We start from the raw sequence: 14,161 nt of genomic DNA on the forward strand, positions 1-14,161 counted from the left end.
CGTAGCCCTGACCGGTGACAAAAGGTTATCGCTGGCCGGACTGAATCAAGAATGAGCGCCTGACCCGGACTAACACGTAAACGTTATTTGTCCCTGAATGAGGATGGCCTGAGGCGCCCGCGACGACGACGACGAGGAGGAGAGGGAGAAGGAGGAGAGGGAGGAGGAGGAGGAGGAGGAGGAAAGAGAAGAGAGCTAAAGAGGAGAGAGAGGTGATCCCACTCCCACATCGCACCCTAAACCCAATTCCGCCCACCCTCTCTCTAACTCATCGCTCCTCTTGCATTTTCCTTCCCCTTCTCACGACTCCCTTCCTTCCGCCCTTCCCCAGCCCGTCGCCGCCGTCTCCGCCGCCGGGCAGGACGCGGGCGAAGGCGGTGTAGTGATTTTTTCCGCCCCCGAGGAGTTATCGCGGCCATGGAGACTTTCCGAGGTGCTTCCACGATTTATTTTACGCGGGAATAATTCGTAATTTGTTCCTATTGAAACTTTTTCCCTTTTTTCGAGAGGGGTGGAAGAGAGGGAGGGGAAAAGAGGAATTGTGCCGTTCTTTCAAGGAAACTTCTTTGGCTCCCTTCCAGTGCTCTCCTTCACAAGGACTGTTATGTCGGCCGCTGCTCAAAGGAATAAAAGATCTTACGGCGGACCGTCCGAGAAACGCAAATAAAGAATATATCAAAGCTACGTGTGTGTGTATGTATGTGTGTGTGTGTGTGTGTGTGTATATATATATATATATATATATATATATATATATATATATATATATATATATATATATATATATATATATATATATATATGAGAGAGAGAGAGAGAGAGAGAGAGAGAGAGAGAGAGAGAGAGAGAGAGAGAGAGAGAGAGAGAGAGAGAGAGAGAATCTCACACACACACACACACACACACACACACACACACACACACACACGCCACTCGCTTGAGGCAAGGAAACAAGTCCCCGCCGCGCCGCCAACCTCTCGCCGCGTCAGGCCGCCGAGACGGACGGGCAGACAAAGCGACGATCGATTCCGCGTGCGTGGCCGACGACGCCCCCCGTGCGTGCGTATTGGTCAGCTGGCAGGGGGTCCAATTAGTACTCGGTGTAGGGTGTGTCCCGCCAATTAGTACTCATATCAAGGAAAATCAGTCATAAAAGTCGAGCTGAGGAGTAAAAATACTGTAAAATGTAAGAGAATGCTTATCGGTATCTTGGAATGTTATTTTCATACCTTAGTAAAATTCTGAAGTCATTTTTATTTACATGGATATTAAATAGCATGATATCAAGACGCCGCTCCCTCTGAAACTGACCTCTCTTTCGGCCACTCATCTCTTGATACTTTTCCAGGAGCAGCGTATAGCGGACTTTTTTTTATTTATTTACTTTTACCTTGAGCTGCTACCTGGACTGTAAAAATAAATAAAAAAAGAAAACTGTACCGTAGAAATGAAGTGATTGATGCCGTTGGTTCAGCGTATGAGTTACCTGTCTACGCCACACACCTGCCGGGTTGCCTCCCCCTCTCCTCCCCACGACCGGGAACGTATGGGACAGGTATGCTGATCGAGGGTCCTGTCTGCCGCTTTGAAGACTTGTCATTTAGGTTTTTAGGTGGTCTAGCGTTATGTAATAAGATCTTTCTTCTTATTATTATTCTTGTTCTTTTTTAGTTCATGATTTTTTTTTTCAGTCATTGTTCTTTTTTTCTTTTTCGCCTTTTTCTCTTCTTTACCTTCTTTTTTATTCTTCTATTTTTCGTTTCTGTCTCTGGTCTTGTTTTCTATTTTTCGTTTCTGTCTCTGGTCTTGTTCTTGTTCCTCTTCCTGTTGGTGTTGGTGGTGTTGGTGGTCTTGTTCTTTTTGTTATCTTCTTCTTCTTCCTCTTATTCTTCTTTTTCGTCTTTGTTGTTTTTTGTTCTTGTTCTTGTTCTTGTTTTTGTTCTTATCTTCTTTCTCTTCTTCTTCATCCTCTTATTCTTCTTTTTCGTCTTCTTGTTGTTGATGTTGTTCTTGTTCTTGCTTTTCATCGTCTTGTTCAGTTTATGTTCTTGTTTTCCTTGGTCTTCTTGATATTCCTTTTCTACTTCTTTTCCTCATTCTAATCATCACTACTATTATTTATCCACAACTCCCACCTCTGTCGCACACACGCCAATTCCACCCCCATCCGCGCGTCCTCGGCTCGGCGTCCTCGCAGTCCTCATCTTTAACCCGCCACTTGTCCTCGCCGCCTCATGGGCCTCGCCAGCCTGGAAAAATGACGACCTCCTCCACGACTCGCTCCTAATTAGCTTCCCGACCGTCTGCAGAAACCTTGGGAAGCGCAAAACTTGACTACAAATGGTCTTCATTGACTTCCTTGAGATTCCTCCTCCCCTCCGCGACGATACTCATCACTAACGTCCGTGGCCCGCTGAGTCGACGCTTTGGCCACTTGAGGGACGGCAGCCACGCTTCCCACGACCACGCTTCCAACGACCTTTCTACGACCACGCTTCCTACGACCATGTTTCCTACGACCACGCTTCCTACGACCACGCTTCCTACGACCATGTTTCCTATGACCACGCTTCCAACGACCTTCCTCCGACCACGCTTCCTACGACCATGTTTCCTACGACCACGCTTCCTACGACCTTCCTACGACCACGCTTCCAACCACCTTCCTACGACTACGCCTCCTACGACCATGTATCCTACGACCTTCCTACGATCACACTTCCTACGACCATGTTTCCTACGACCACGCTTCCTACGACCACGCTTCCTACGACCATGTTTCCTACGATCACCCTTCCTACGACCACGCTTCCTACAGGCACGATTCCCCACGACCACACTTCTATGTCCTCACTTCCTGCGACCACGATTCCCACGACCACGCTTTCCACGACCACGCTTCCTACGGCCACCCTTCCTACGACCGTGTTTCCCACGACCACGCTTTCCATGATCACGCTTCCTACGACCACGTTTCCTACGACAACGCTTCCCACGACCACGCTTCCTACGACCACAGTTCCTACGACAACGCTTCCCACGACCACGCTTCTTACGACCACGCTTCCTAAGGCTATCGATGGGTGATTTGTCTTCTATTTCTCTGTCTTTTGTCTTCATTGCTTCCTATGGTGAGTCTTTTTAAAGGGGCCTTACACAGAGGATTCGAACTCCTTACTCTTACACAATGAAGATGATTGTTAGAATTGCCTACCTTTTTACTATATATATTATAGAAAGAAGACGGATTCATATATTTAAGCTTTCGGAACTAAAAGATCGTGAAGAAGTAACGCTAATCTTCTCTCTCTCTCTCTCTCAAAAAAAAAAAAAAGCAGACGGCATACAACAGAGATCAAATTAATTTAGTTACGTATTCAAGGTGCTGGAAGCGGCACTACCTCTTCCTCCTCTTCCTCCTCCTCCTCCTCCTCCTCCTCCATTCACTTCTTCCTCCTCCTCCTCTTCATCCTCCAGTCCACCTTGACTTGCCGCAATACTAATGACCCATTTTTGAGATTAATGGCGGCTTAATTATCTCTAACGACCTCGATAATTAACTCGCTCGGATTTATTATGATAACAGAAGGTGAGGAATAATATGTCGATGATGCACTCCTCCTCTTTCTCCTCCTCCTCCTCCTCCCATCCTCCTCCTCCTCCTCCTCCTCCTCAGGCTTCTTCATTTCCTATTCATTTTTTTTTTAATTTTCTTCCTCATTTTTCATTTTCTCTTCCAGTTTTCCCACGTCATTGCCTTTTTCATCTTCCTTCTTTTTTTTCTTTTTCTTCATCTTGCTCTCCTCCTCCTCCTCCTCCTCCTCCTCCTCTTCTTCTTTCTCCTCTTCTCATATCCTTCTCTTCCTCTCATCCTAGTCCTCATCTTCGTTTTCTCATTGCGGTCTTCACCCTCCTCTCCTTCTCTTCTGCCTCCTCCTCCTCCTCCTCCTCCCTCCTCCTCCTCCTCCTCCTCCTTATCTCATTTTCTCCCGATTGTTTCTCGTCATTGTGCCGCGCATCTCGTCTTCGAAAGGAAATAGACGGATAATAAGAGAGGCTGGATGAGGAGGGGAAAGGAGAATTGATCGATGCAAAGAGATTGAGGGATAGGAAGATAAACCGGCAGAGGTGCAGATAGATATAAAGACAGAGGGTTTATAGACAAGCTGACTGATGGACAGATAGGTAGACAGGCCAAGATAAATAGACAGATATATTGATTGTTAGACCAATAAAATAACATTAAGATATACGTGGAATGATAAATTTGCTGTTTGAAATATAGACAGGTTGATAATGGATAAATTGATGGATATTGTCAAAGAGAGGAGCAGATAGATTGATATGAAAAGCTTGACGGAAGAATCCAACACACACACACACACACACACACACACACACACACACACACACACACACACACACACACACACATCATTACGTCGCACAATTTACAGCCCCAAGTCAGAGAAAGAGACAGACAGAAAGCAAAGACAAGAAAACAAAAATATATCCTCATCGCAAAATCTTTCTATTGTAAACTGTAAACTAAATCCTGTTCACAGTGAGCTTTAAAAATAGTGAAATTGAAAGGAAACTGACGAGGATTAGACGAGAATAGCGTAACACAACACAACACATCCATGGGACCCAAAACAGCCTTTCTTCTTTCTCCTCCTCCTCTGCCTCCTTCTGTTTCCCTCAGAGCAACATAACACAACACGAAGCAAAACACTGGATGATATAAAGCAACGCAACACAGCTCTTTCGCTTCCTTTTTCTTCGTTTCTTCTTACAATACAACGCCAAACAACACAAACAGGCGCACTGCAACACAAGGCAATATATCCTATCCAACCCAACTCAAGATGACTCAACGCAATTCAACCCAGCCCAACCCAAGATAACCCAACCCAAGCTATCCTAAGACGACCCAACCCATCCCAACCCAACCCAAGACAACCCAACCCAAGCTATCCTAAGACGACCCAACCCATCCCAACCCAACCCAAGACAACCCAACCCAACCCAACCCAAGACAACCCAACCCAAGACAACCCAACCCAACCCAACTCAACCCAAGACAACCCAACCCAAGACAACCCAACCCAGGACAACTCAACCCAAGACAACCCAACCCAAGACAACCCAACCTAAAACAACCCAACCCAAGACAGCTCAACCCAACCGAAGCCAAGTTAGGCCAAGACAACCTAACCCAAGTCAAGTCAAACCAAGCCAAGCCAAGACAAGTCAAGACAACCCAAGCCAAGCCAAGCCAAACCAACCCATGAAACACAACCGAGCCCAGGAAAACACAACATAACACAATCTTCTACGACCTTGGACATGAAACAAGAGAGAGAAAAGAAGCGCAGAAAAGGACGATTAATAAAAATAAATACAAATAAGAAATATGAAGCGTCATTCGTCACACACACACACACACACACACACACACACACACACACACACACACAGAATATATCTGAACTTAGGCGACGAAAAACTTAAAATAATGTATCATTCGCGTTTCCGCCAAGGGGTGAAAAAAATAACACTGCTTTGTGTGTGTGTGTGTGTGTGTGTGTCGAGAGAGAGAGAGAGAGAGAGAGAGAGAGAGAGAGAGAGAGAGAGAGAGAGAGAGAGAGAGAGAGAGATGGGGGGGAGGGGGATAAGAGAAATACATTGACAGACGCAGAGTGATAAACAAACAAGACAGATAGGCAGTGACGGACATGCACACATCGACAGACATTGATTTAAATCATTCAAACGGACACATACACAGACATTGACACACACACACACACACACACACACACACACACACACACACACACACACACACACATAAAAACACGGACCTATACGTGCAAAACAAACTTCCTAAACATTACGAAAGGAAGCAAATATTAGAATACATCCTTTAAACACCACACACACAAAAAAAAACATCAATAGGTATTTCCTAAACAATCATACCACAACCAAGTGTAAATAAGATAACTTGAACACAGGTGACATATAAATATATCAAACTTTCGCATAGGTAACACAGACAACCCAGACGAGGCACAGGTGAGGCGCTGGACAGGTGACGAGATCGATGACACTCACACCTTCACCCGACAGGTAAGGGCCGCCAGGTGTCCGGGGCCGCTCACCTGGACGCGGGAAACATGTTATAGAAATGTGATTATGTTCGTGATCTTCAAGGGCGATACGCATTCATTGCCCCCGGAGGAACAGGAGGAGGAGCAGGAAGAGGAGGAGGAGGAGGAGGAGAAGGAGGATTGGCTGTGATGGATGCTACTCGTGAAGGAGGACAAGACAAGGAGGAAGGGAAGGACGAGAAATAGAAATAGGACGAGGAGGATTAGGAGGAGTGGAGGTTGTGGATGCTGTGGTGGAGGAAGATCGTCAGTGTAAGAGCATGACAAAGGCGCGGAGGAATGGTGGGAGGAGGAGGAGGAGGAGGAGGAAGAGGAGGAATGGAGGGAGGAGGAGGAGGAGACAGAGGAAGAGGAGGATAGTGAAACATGAAAGCACGGAAGAGCCTGCCGTGGGTCATGTCGGCTGGCTTATAGCGAGGCTTCCTGCTTCAGCGACATGATCCGTTCGTCAGGCACTTCAGCGAGCGACGGAAAAGCTTAAAGTACTTGCAATACGCTAGTGCGAGCTCGTCCACTTCGCCTATGTCGCAACGAAGTAACGACAAAAGCGATTATTTGGTAGGAAAGAGAAATAGTATGAGAAAGAGAAGGAATAGTAAGAGCGAGAAAAAAAAGTAATAAAATTTGAATCTGCGGAAAAAAGCTACGATATTCCTATAAAAAATATCACAATGAAATCGTTGTCTGGAAAATATTTGTTCATGGCTCAAGGAACAAGTGCAGTTTTTCTTTTTCTGTGTGTGTGTGTGTGTGTGTGTGTGTGTGTGTGTGTGTGTGTGTGTGTGTGTGAGCGCGCGCGTGCAGACCTGGATTCATTGTGGATTCCCCTCCCTGGCGTCGGTTCAATGCTCGATTCCTGATCCAGACTAAAAACGAATTATTCGTTCCTCGGCCCATGAACTAAACTAATTTTCCACCAAGTTTCACTAATTTCCATTCACAACTATTTTGAGATAACCAGCCATTAGCCACAGACATGCAGACAGGCACAGACAAACAGGCATAAACTGATAGAAAGACAGCAAATAGAAAACGAAATAGGCACAGAAAGAGACAGCCACACAGACACAGAGAAGCACAAGAACTAGAAAAAATTAATACAGAGACAATAAGAGTATATAAACAGTTAGGGACAGATAGACAGGACACGAACACAAGGAAAGACAAGAAAACAAACAGACAGAAAGACAGGCAAATATAAACAAACAGAAGACGAAACAGGCACAGAAAGAGACAGCCACACAGACACACAGAGAAGCACCAGACCTAGAAAAAATTAATACAGAGACAATAAAAGTATATAAACAGTTAGCGACAGATAGATAGGAGACGAGCGCAAAGAAAGACAAGAAAACAAACTGACTGACAGAAAGACAGGCAAATATAAACGAAATGATACACACAGAGATGACACAACAAACAGACAGTGATACAGCCAATGATACAAACGCAAAGACCGACAGGAAATTATAGAAAGACACAGGCTTAGGCAGAAAGTGACATACCCAAAATAAATAGATGAACGAACAGCAAACTTAGACGCAGAGAAAAAAAGAACATACAGGAAAGACAGACAGACAGAGACAAGGACAGACAAAAACGTAACGAAATATCAGACAAACAAAGATGAAAGACGATGACAACAAAGAGAAAAAATGGCAAAAACAAGACATTCGATAGAGGAAAAAGGAAACGAAAAGAGGAAACGAAAAAATAAAAAATAAAATAAATCGAGAACCGTTAACAGAGACAGACAGACAGACAGACAGACAGACAAACACCGACATGGGAAAGGAATCGCTTCAACACAAAAGCCGACAAAAAAGAAGAAAAAAGAGAAAAGGAAGAAAAAAAAGAGGAATCAAGTGACACGTGTCTTTGATTTATAAGTGTGTGAGAGAGAGAGAGAGAGAGAGAGAGAGAGAGAGAGAGAGAGAGAGAGAGAGAGAGAGAGAGAGAGAGAGAGAGAGAGAGAGAGAGAGAGAGAGAGAGAGAGAGAGAGAGAGAGAGAGAAAGAGGGCGGAGAAAATCAAGTCATCTGAAAGTATAATTCCTGTTTCTTTCCTGTGAGTGACGCAGACAAGTTCCGGAGCCTCGGATGCTGCATGAAACACTGCCTCACGGGATGCTTCGCATTGCGTCTCGCTCGCCCGCTTCATTATGCTTCGTTTTTTTGCCTTCCAAATCACCTCAAGTGTCACGGCCAGTTTTTAATTTTGCCGCCACTGACTTGCAATGAACTACTTTCTTTCTCTTGCGTTTATCTCCTGCTTTTTTTTCTTTTTTCTTTCATCCAGTTAATGGCAGTCGGTTTTATTCCTGTTTTTGGCGGGAATTCAGGATCGTGGTGAGAATTATTTCGTTCCCCAGTTTTTAATTTTCTCTCGACTGACTTAACGCTTTACTATTTTCTCTTATTTTCATGTATTTCTCTCATTATCATTCTTCTTTTTTCCTATTCCTGGTGAGCGAAAAGAGGAAAAAGATTCGTGTTTTTGGCTTAAATTTCATTCGCCTCTTTAGCCTAAACGGATACCATGTTTTTTTCACTTGATTTTCACCTGTGGTTTGTAATTGCATTCTGTCTCTATTTTATATTTTAGTTTAGAAAGTAAGGAATTGCGTTCATGTATATACGACAGACGTATTTCTACTTATCTATCTACCTATCTATCTATCTATCTATATTTATATGTATCTATTTCATATTCACGGAGAGGAAATAACGCTGCTAGACTACTACCTGGTCAGCTTATTTATCATTTTCTCTGAACCTGAAATCCGTATTTGTCCGGTAACACACACACACACACACACACACACACACACACACACAGAAGTACACTCACACGTTTTCAATAATCTGGCTTCAAAGAAAGAGCGGGTTCAGTTACACTTATTAAAGCGGACACCTTCATTACGCTGGGAGCTCCGCCGCGCGCCGCTCCAGGCAAGGCGAGAATCTCAACTCCTGACGCCGGTGAGGCCCCCAGAACCTCCCCCTCCTTTCCTTCTCCCCGTCCTCCTCCTCCTCCTCCTCTTCACTCCTCCTTAACCATTATCACCAACAACCAAACCTCCATACTCGCAACGCAATCCTCTGTCTTTTCTTCTACTTCCTCTTATTTTATACCACTTCTCTTCTTCTTCTTTTTCTTCATCTTTTTCTTCTTTTTGCTCTTCCTCCTCTTCACTCCCTCATTATCACCAACAACCAAACCTCCATGTTCGCAATCCTCTGTCTTTTCTTCTACTTCCTTTTATTTTATACCATTTCTATTCTTCTTTTTCTTCATCTTTTTGTTCTTTTTGATCTTCCTCTTCGTCCTCCTCCTCCTCCTCCTCTTCACTCCCTCCTTAACCATTATCACCAACAACTAAACCTCCATCCTCTGTCTTTTCTTCTACTTCCTCTTATTTTCTACCACTTCTATTTCTCTTCTTTTTCTTGTTTTTGCTCTTCCTCGTCGTCCTCCTCCTCTTCCTCCTCCGCCTCCTCTTCCTCCTTGAGCAAGCTAGGCTATTTTGCACACATTAGCAGATTTCTTTTTTTGTCTAATCGAGCTATCCGCCACTGGAACAAACGTCCTGCGCAAGTAGATAATGCAAACACAATCAACTTCTTTAGAAATAGTATTGAGTGTCACCTCGCTGCAAGAGCTGTCGCCTGTTCTGAAGGTCATCGGGGCGCCTGACGAATATAGTCACTTAAAGAGCAAGTCTCGGTATAAGCCAACCGCCTTCCTGTTGCCTGCTCCTATCTGTTTCCATGTTTCGTCAATGCTGCTGGAATAGCCCCCCTCCCCCCCACTCTCATACGCCGTTTTCCTCCTCCTCTTCCTCCACCTCCGCCTCCTCCTCCTCCAACAGGCACCATCACTACCAGGCTAACTCGACCTTCCCTCTGAAATTCTCTAATCTCGGGGAATCGCGTGGAAACAAATGAAGACTTTCTGCCTAATTCCCAAGCATTTTTCTCGCGGCGTTATCGGGAGGAGGAGTGGAGGAAGAGGGGGTTGGAGGAGGAGGGGGGGGTCGCAGATACGGGTGGGAGAGGTGCAGAAGCTGGAGGGAGGGAAGGAAGAGGGGAATTGGACGCGATAAAAGGGGGGGGGGAGGTGAAGAGGTGGAAAGGGAGAGATGTACAGTGCCTTTCCCTTTCCATTTCCACTCCACTCTCACTCCTCCCTCCCCCTTTCATTCCCTTCCTCCCCTCCATCCTCATTCTTCCTTCCCCTTTCATTCCCTTCCTCCCCTCCATCCTCATTCTTCCTTCCCCTTTCATTTCCTTCCTCCCCCTCCATCCAGACCCTATTCTTCCTCTTCCATTCCCTTCCCTTCCTCGCCCCTTCCCTTCCTTCTCTCCATCCTGACCCTATCGCTCCTTTTCCCTTCCCTTCCTTTCCTCATCCTTCCTTTCCTCCCCTCAATCCTGACAATATCCCTCCTGTTCCCTTTCCTTCCTCACCCTTCCCTTCTCCCCCTCCCTCCTGATCCTGTTCCCTTCCCTCCCCCCCTTCATTCCACCTCCCCTTTCCCTGCATCCACCTCCCCGAGTCGGCTGCTCCACTAGACAGCAGGTGGCGCAAAACTATCTCTGCTCCTCTCAAGTTTTTGCTCGTGAAGTCTCGTGGCCGCGTCTCGTATACAGCCGCATCCCCTCCTACTGCTCCTGCTGCTGCTGCTCTTCCTCTTCCTCTTCCTCTGCCTCCTCTCTTCCTCCTCCTCCTTCATATTCCTTCTACTGATGGTTCTTTCCCTTCCTAACCTTGCTTATTTTTCTCCTTCATCTCTCTCCTTTTCCTTTACTGGTTCTTCTCTACTATCACTGTCTCTCTTCTCTCCTCCATTCGTTTCCTTTCCTCTCCTACTGCTGTTCACCTCCTCTTCCTCCTCCTCCTCCTCCTCCTCCTCATCGTCTTCCTCCTCCGCCAGTGCAGGGGCCATGGGTTGCTCTCCTTATGCACTACGCAAACATTAACACTCGTGGCCTGGAAGCTGTTTCAGAAAGTTTTTTTCTTTCTTTACGGCGATATGCGGCGGACACTTGCCTGCTGCTCTGCGCCCCAGCACTCCCCGGGGACCGGCGGTAAAGTGTACGTGTGCCGCGCCTGCCGCAGCCACACCACCACCACCACCACCACCAAACCAGCATCACCACCACCACCAAACCACCACCACCACCACCACCAAACCAGCACCACCACCACCACCAAACCAGCATCACCACCACCATCAAACCAGCATCACCACCACCACCAAACCAACATCACCACCACCATCAAACCAGCATCACCACCACCACCAAACCAGCACCACCACCACCAACAACAACAACAACATCTACAGATTGTTTTTCAGCCATCACTGGATCAAAAAAGGTTACCCAGCATGCCAGTACGATCTGTCTATATCCATACGGTGTTTTTTCTTACCAGACCACAACCTCCCTTCTTGACAACCACCACCACCACTGCCATGCATCTATAGGTTGTTTTCAGTTATTACCTCATCAGGTAAGGTTACTCGGCTTGTTAACACGTTTTGCTTAGCCATGCGCCGTTTCTACCTGCCGGACCACCACTACCACCACCCTCCTTGGCTACCATCACCACCAGATAAAGGTTATTTTTCAGTCATCAACGCAACAAATAAGGTTACTCGGGTTGCCAACACGTTCCGTCTAGCCACGCGGTGTTCCTTCTTACCCCTTTTGCAAAACTTAAGGTCTAAAGCGCCGCGTCTGCTCAACCTTTTACGCGTTCTGTCTAGCCGAGCACCGTTTCTTCTTACCTCTTTTTTTGCGCCGGATTGGATGGGGTCTATGGCGTGGTTTACTTAATGGAGAGGGAGAAAGGGAGGCGAGGTGTATCTTTGCAAAACTTAACGTCCCGGGCGCCGCGTCTACCGAACCGCACTACGACTCCGGAGTGTGCTAAGGCGAAGGGTCGGCCAAGGTTCTCGACTTCTTACAACACCCGAGAGACGGACTTTGCCGCCCCTGTGTTGTCTTTGCCTATGCCTCCTCCTCCTCTTCCTCCTCCTCCTCCTCCTCCTTCTCGTCCTTCTTTTCCTCAGTTGTCTTCCTTTCTTCTACCTATGATGGCTCTTCTGGCACCCATCGGTTCCCTCCCTCATACAAAGAGAGAGAGAGAGAGAGAGAGAGAGAGAGAGAGTTGCTTTTAAAGAGCCTATTACACTTTCTCCTGGTCCCGGTTATGTCTCTCTCTCTCCTCTTGCCTTTATTGCAATTCCATTATACGTTACTTCTCCTCCTCTCCTCTTCCCCCCTCCCCCTTCACTCCCTTCCTCCTCCCCCTTCCCCTTCTAACTCCCCCTGATGTTTTTCAGGATCAGGGAAGAAGTTTTTGTCTTATTTGACTTGAAGTAGAGAGTCTCGCATAGAAACTTCAGCTGCCTTGTCAAGTGTCAATCTTTTTCCGAAGTTTACCGTGAGAATAAAAAAAAAGAAAAAAAAAAGAATAGGAAAAATAAGAAGAGAGTGAAATGAAACCCAGGCGGCAAATTTATCTCCATCCTTGTTATGTGTGTGTGTGTGTGTGTGTGTGTGTGTGTGTGTGTGTGTGTGTGTCGCCGTCGTCCTGGCAACGTCATACATAACAACATGATCTGTATACGTATAATCGAGGCTTCCCGAGATACGAAGAATGAATTTTATATAGCGTCTCTCTCTCTCTCTCTCTCTCTGAACAGCTTTGCCTACGATTCCTTCTCTCTCTCTCTCTCTCTCTCTCTCTCTCTCTCTCTCTCTCTCTCTCTCTCTCTCTCTCTCTCTCTCTCTCTCTCTCTCTCTCTCTCTCTCTCTCTCTCTCTCTCTCTCTCTCTCTCTCTCTCTCTCTCTCTCTCTCTCTCTGTCCTTTCATTTCAAGTCGGGTCCGTTCTCTTTCTTTGTACTTTAATTTCTTGCTATATTATATCCTTTTAAACACTGTGATAACCTTCCCGAACGATCTTTCAACGATCTCTCCTCTCACGTATTTTCTTGTCTTATTTCTCATTTCTCTGCTTTATTTTTCATCCTATTTAGTGTATTTTTTTTCCCTCTTTTTGATATTCATTTTCGCTCTCGTTATCAAGGATGCTTCTGAGGATTATGGCTTCCCTTTACTGCTGAGCTATTCTTAGTTTTCGGTTTTATTTTCGCTGTTGCTTAATTTTTTTCTATTTTAATTGCTTCTCTCTATGGTCACGCACGCTCCTTTCTATCCGCTCAAGGTTCTTTCTATTCCTACTTATATTTCATTCACTCATCTTCTCTCTCTCTCTCTCTCTCTCTCTCTCTCTCTCTCTCTCTCTCTCTCTCTCTCTCTCTCTCTCTCTCTCTCACATCCACTCCTTAAAATCCACGCACTCACTCACTCATCCACTCTCAATCACTCATCCATACTCCCACTCTCCTGAAAATCCACCTTCTCATTCACTTATGCATCGACTTTCATCCACTCGCTCACTCATCCACACACCCACTCATCCCCAAAATCAACCTTCTCAATCACCCTTCCATCCACTTTTTAATCCACCACCCACTCATCCACACGCCTACTCTATACAGCCTACTTTCTTACTTTCTCACCCATCATCCACTTACTCTCACTCATCCACGCAGACCAACTAACTCACCCATTCACTCCGTCATCCTATCTCTCCCTCCCTCCCTCCCTCCCTCTCCCTCAACAATCCACCTACCTTCCTCACTCAGCTCCCTTGCCCCCTCATCCACCCATCCTGTCATTCACGTAGCCACCCGCGGATTCACCCACCAACACCCCTTCAATTACAAAGTCAAATCACCCCCACCCGGCGCCGCTCCACCCCCGGAAAGAATAAGACATGGAAAGCCAGTTACAGTCAATTAAAATATTTTATGAACACTTGCATAATTCCGAGCCGAGTTTACATTTCTGATCCCCGTTCCAGTATGTCTCTGTCCCTGTTGAACCCTTGGGGGGGGGGGGGGGAGCCGG

At 46.1% G+C, this 14,161-nt stretch overlaps 1 long non-coding RNA gene across 2 annotated transcripts in view; it reads right to left on the reverse strand.

The window, feature by feature from the left end:
- The window catches only part of LOC126985519 (uncharacterized), a 151,659-nt gene that overhangs the window by 19,840 nt on the left and 117,658 nt on the right, over positions 1–14,161 (reverse strand). The window lies entirely within an intron of this gene.

This window comes from Eriocheir sinensis, chromosome 5 (genome assembly GCF_024679095.1).
Source record: "Eriocheir sinensis breed Jianghai 21 chromosome 5, ASM2467909v1, whole genome shotgun sequence".
NCBI lineage: Eukaryota > Metazoa > Arthropoda > Malacostraca > Decapoda > Varunidae > Eriocheir > Eriocheir sinensis.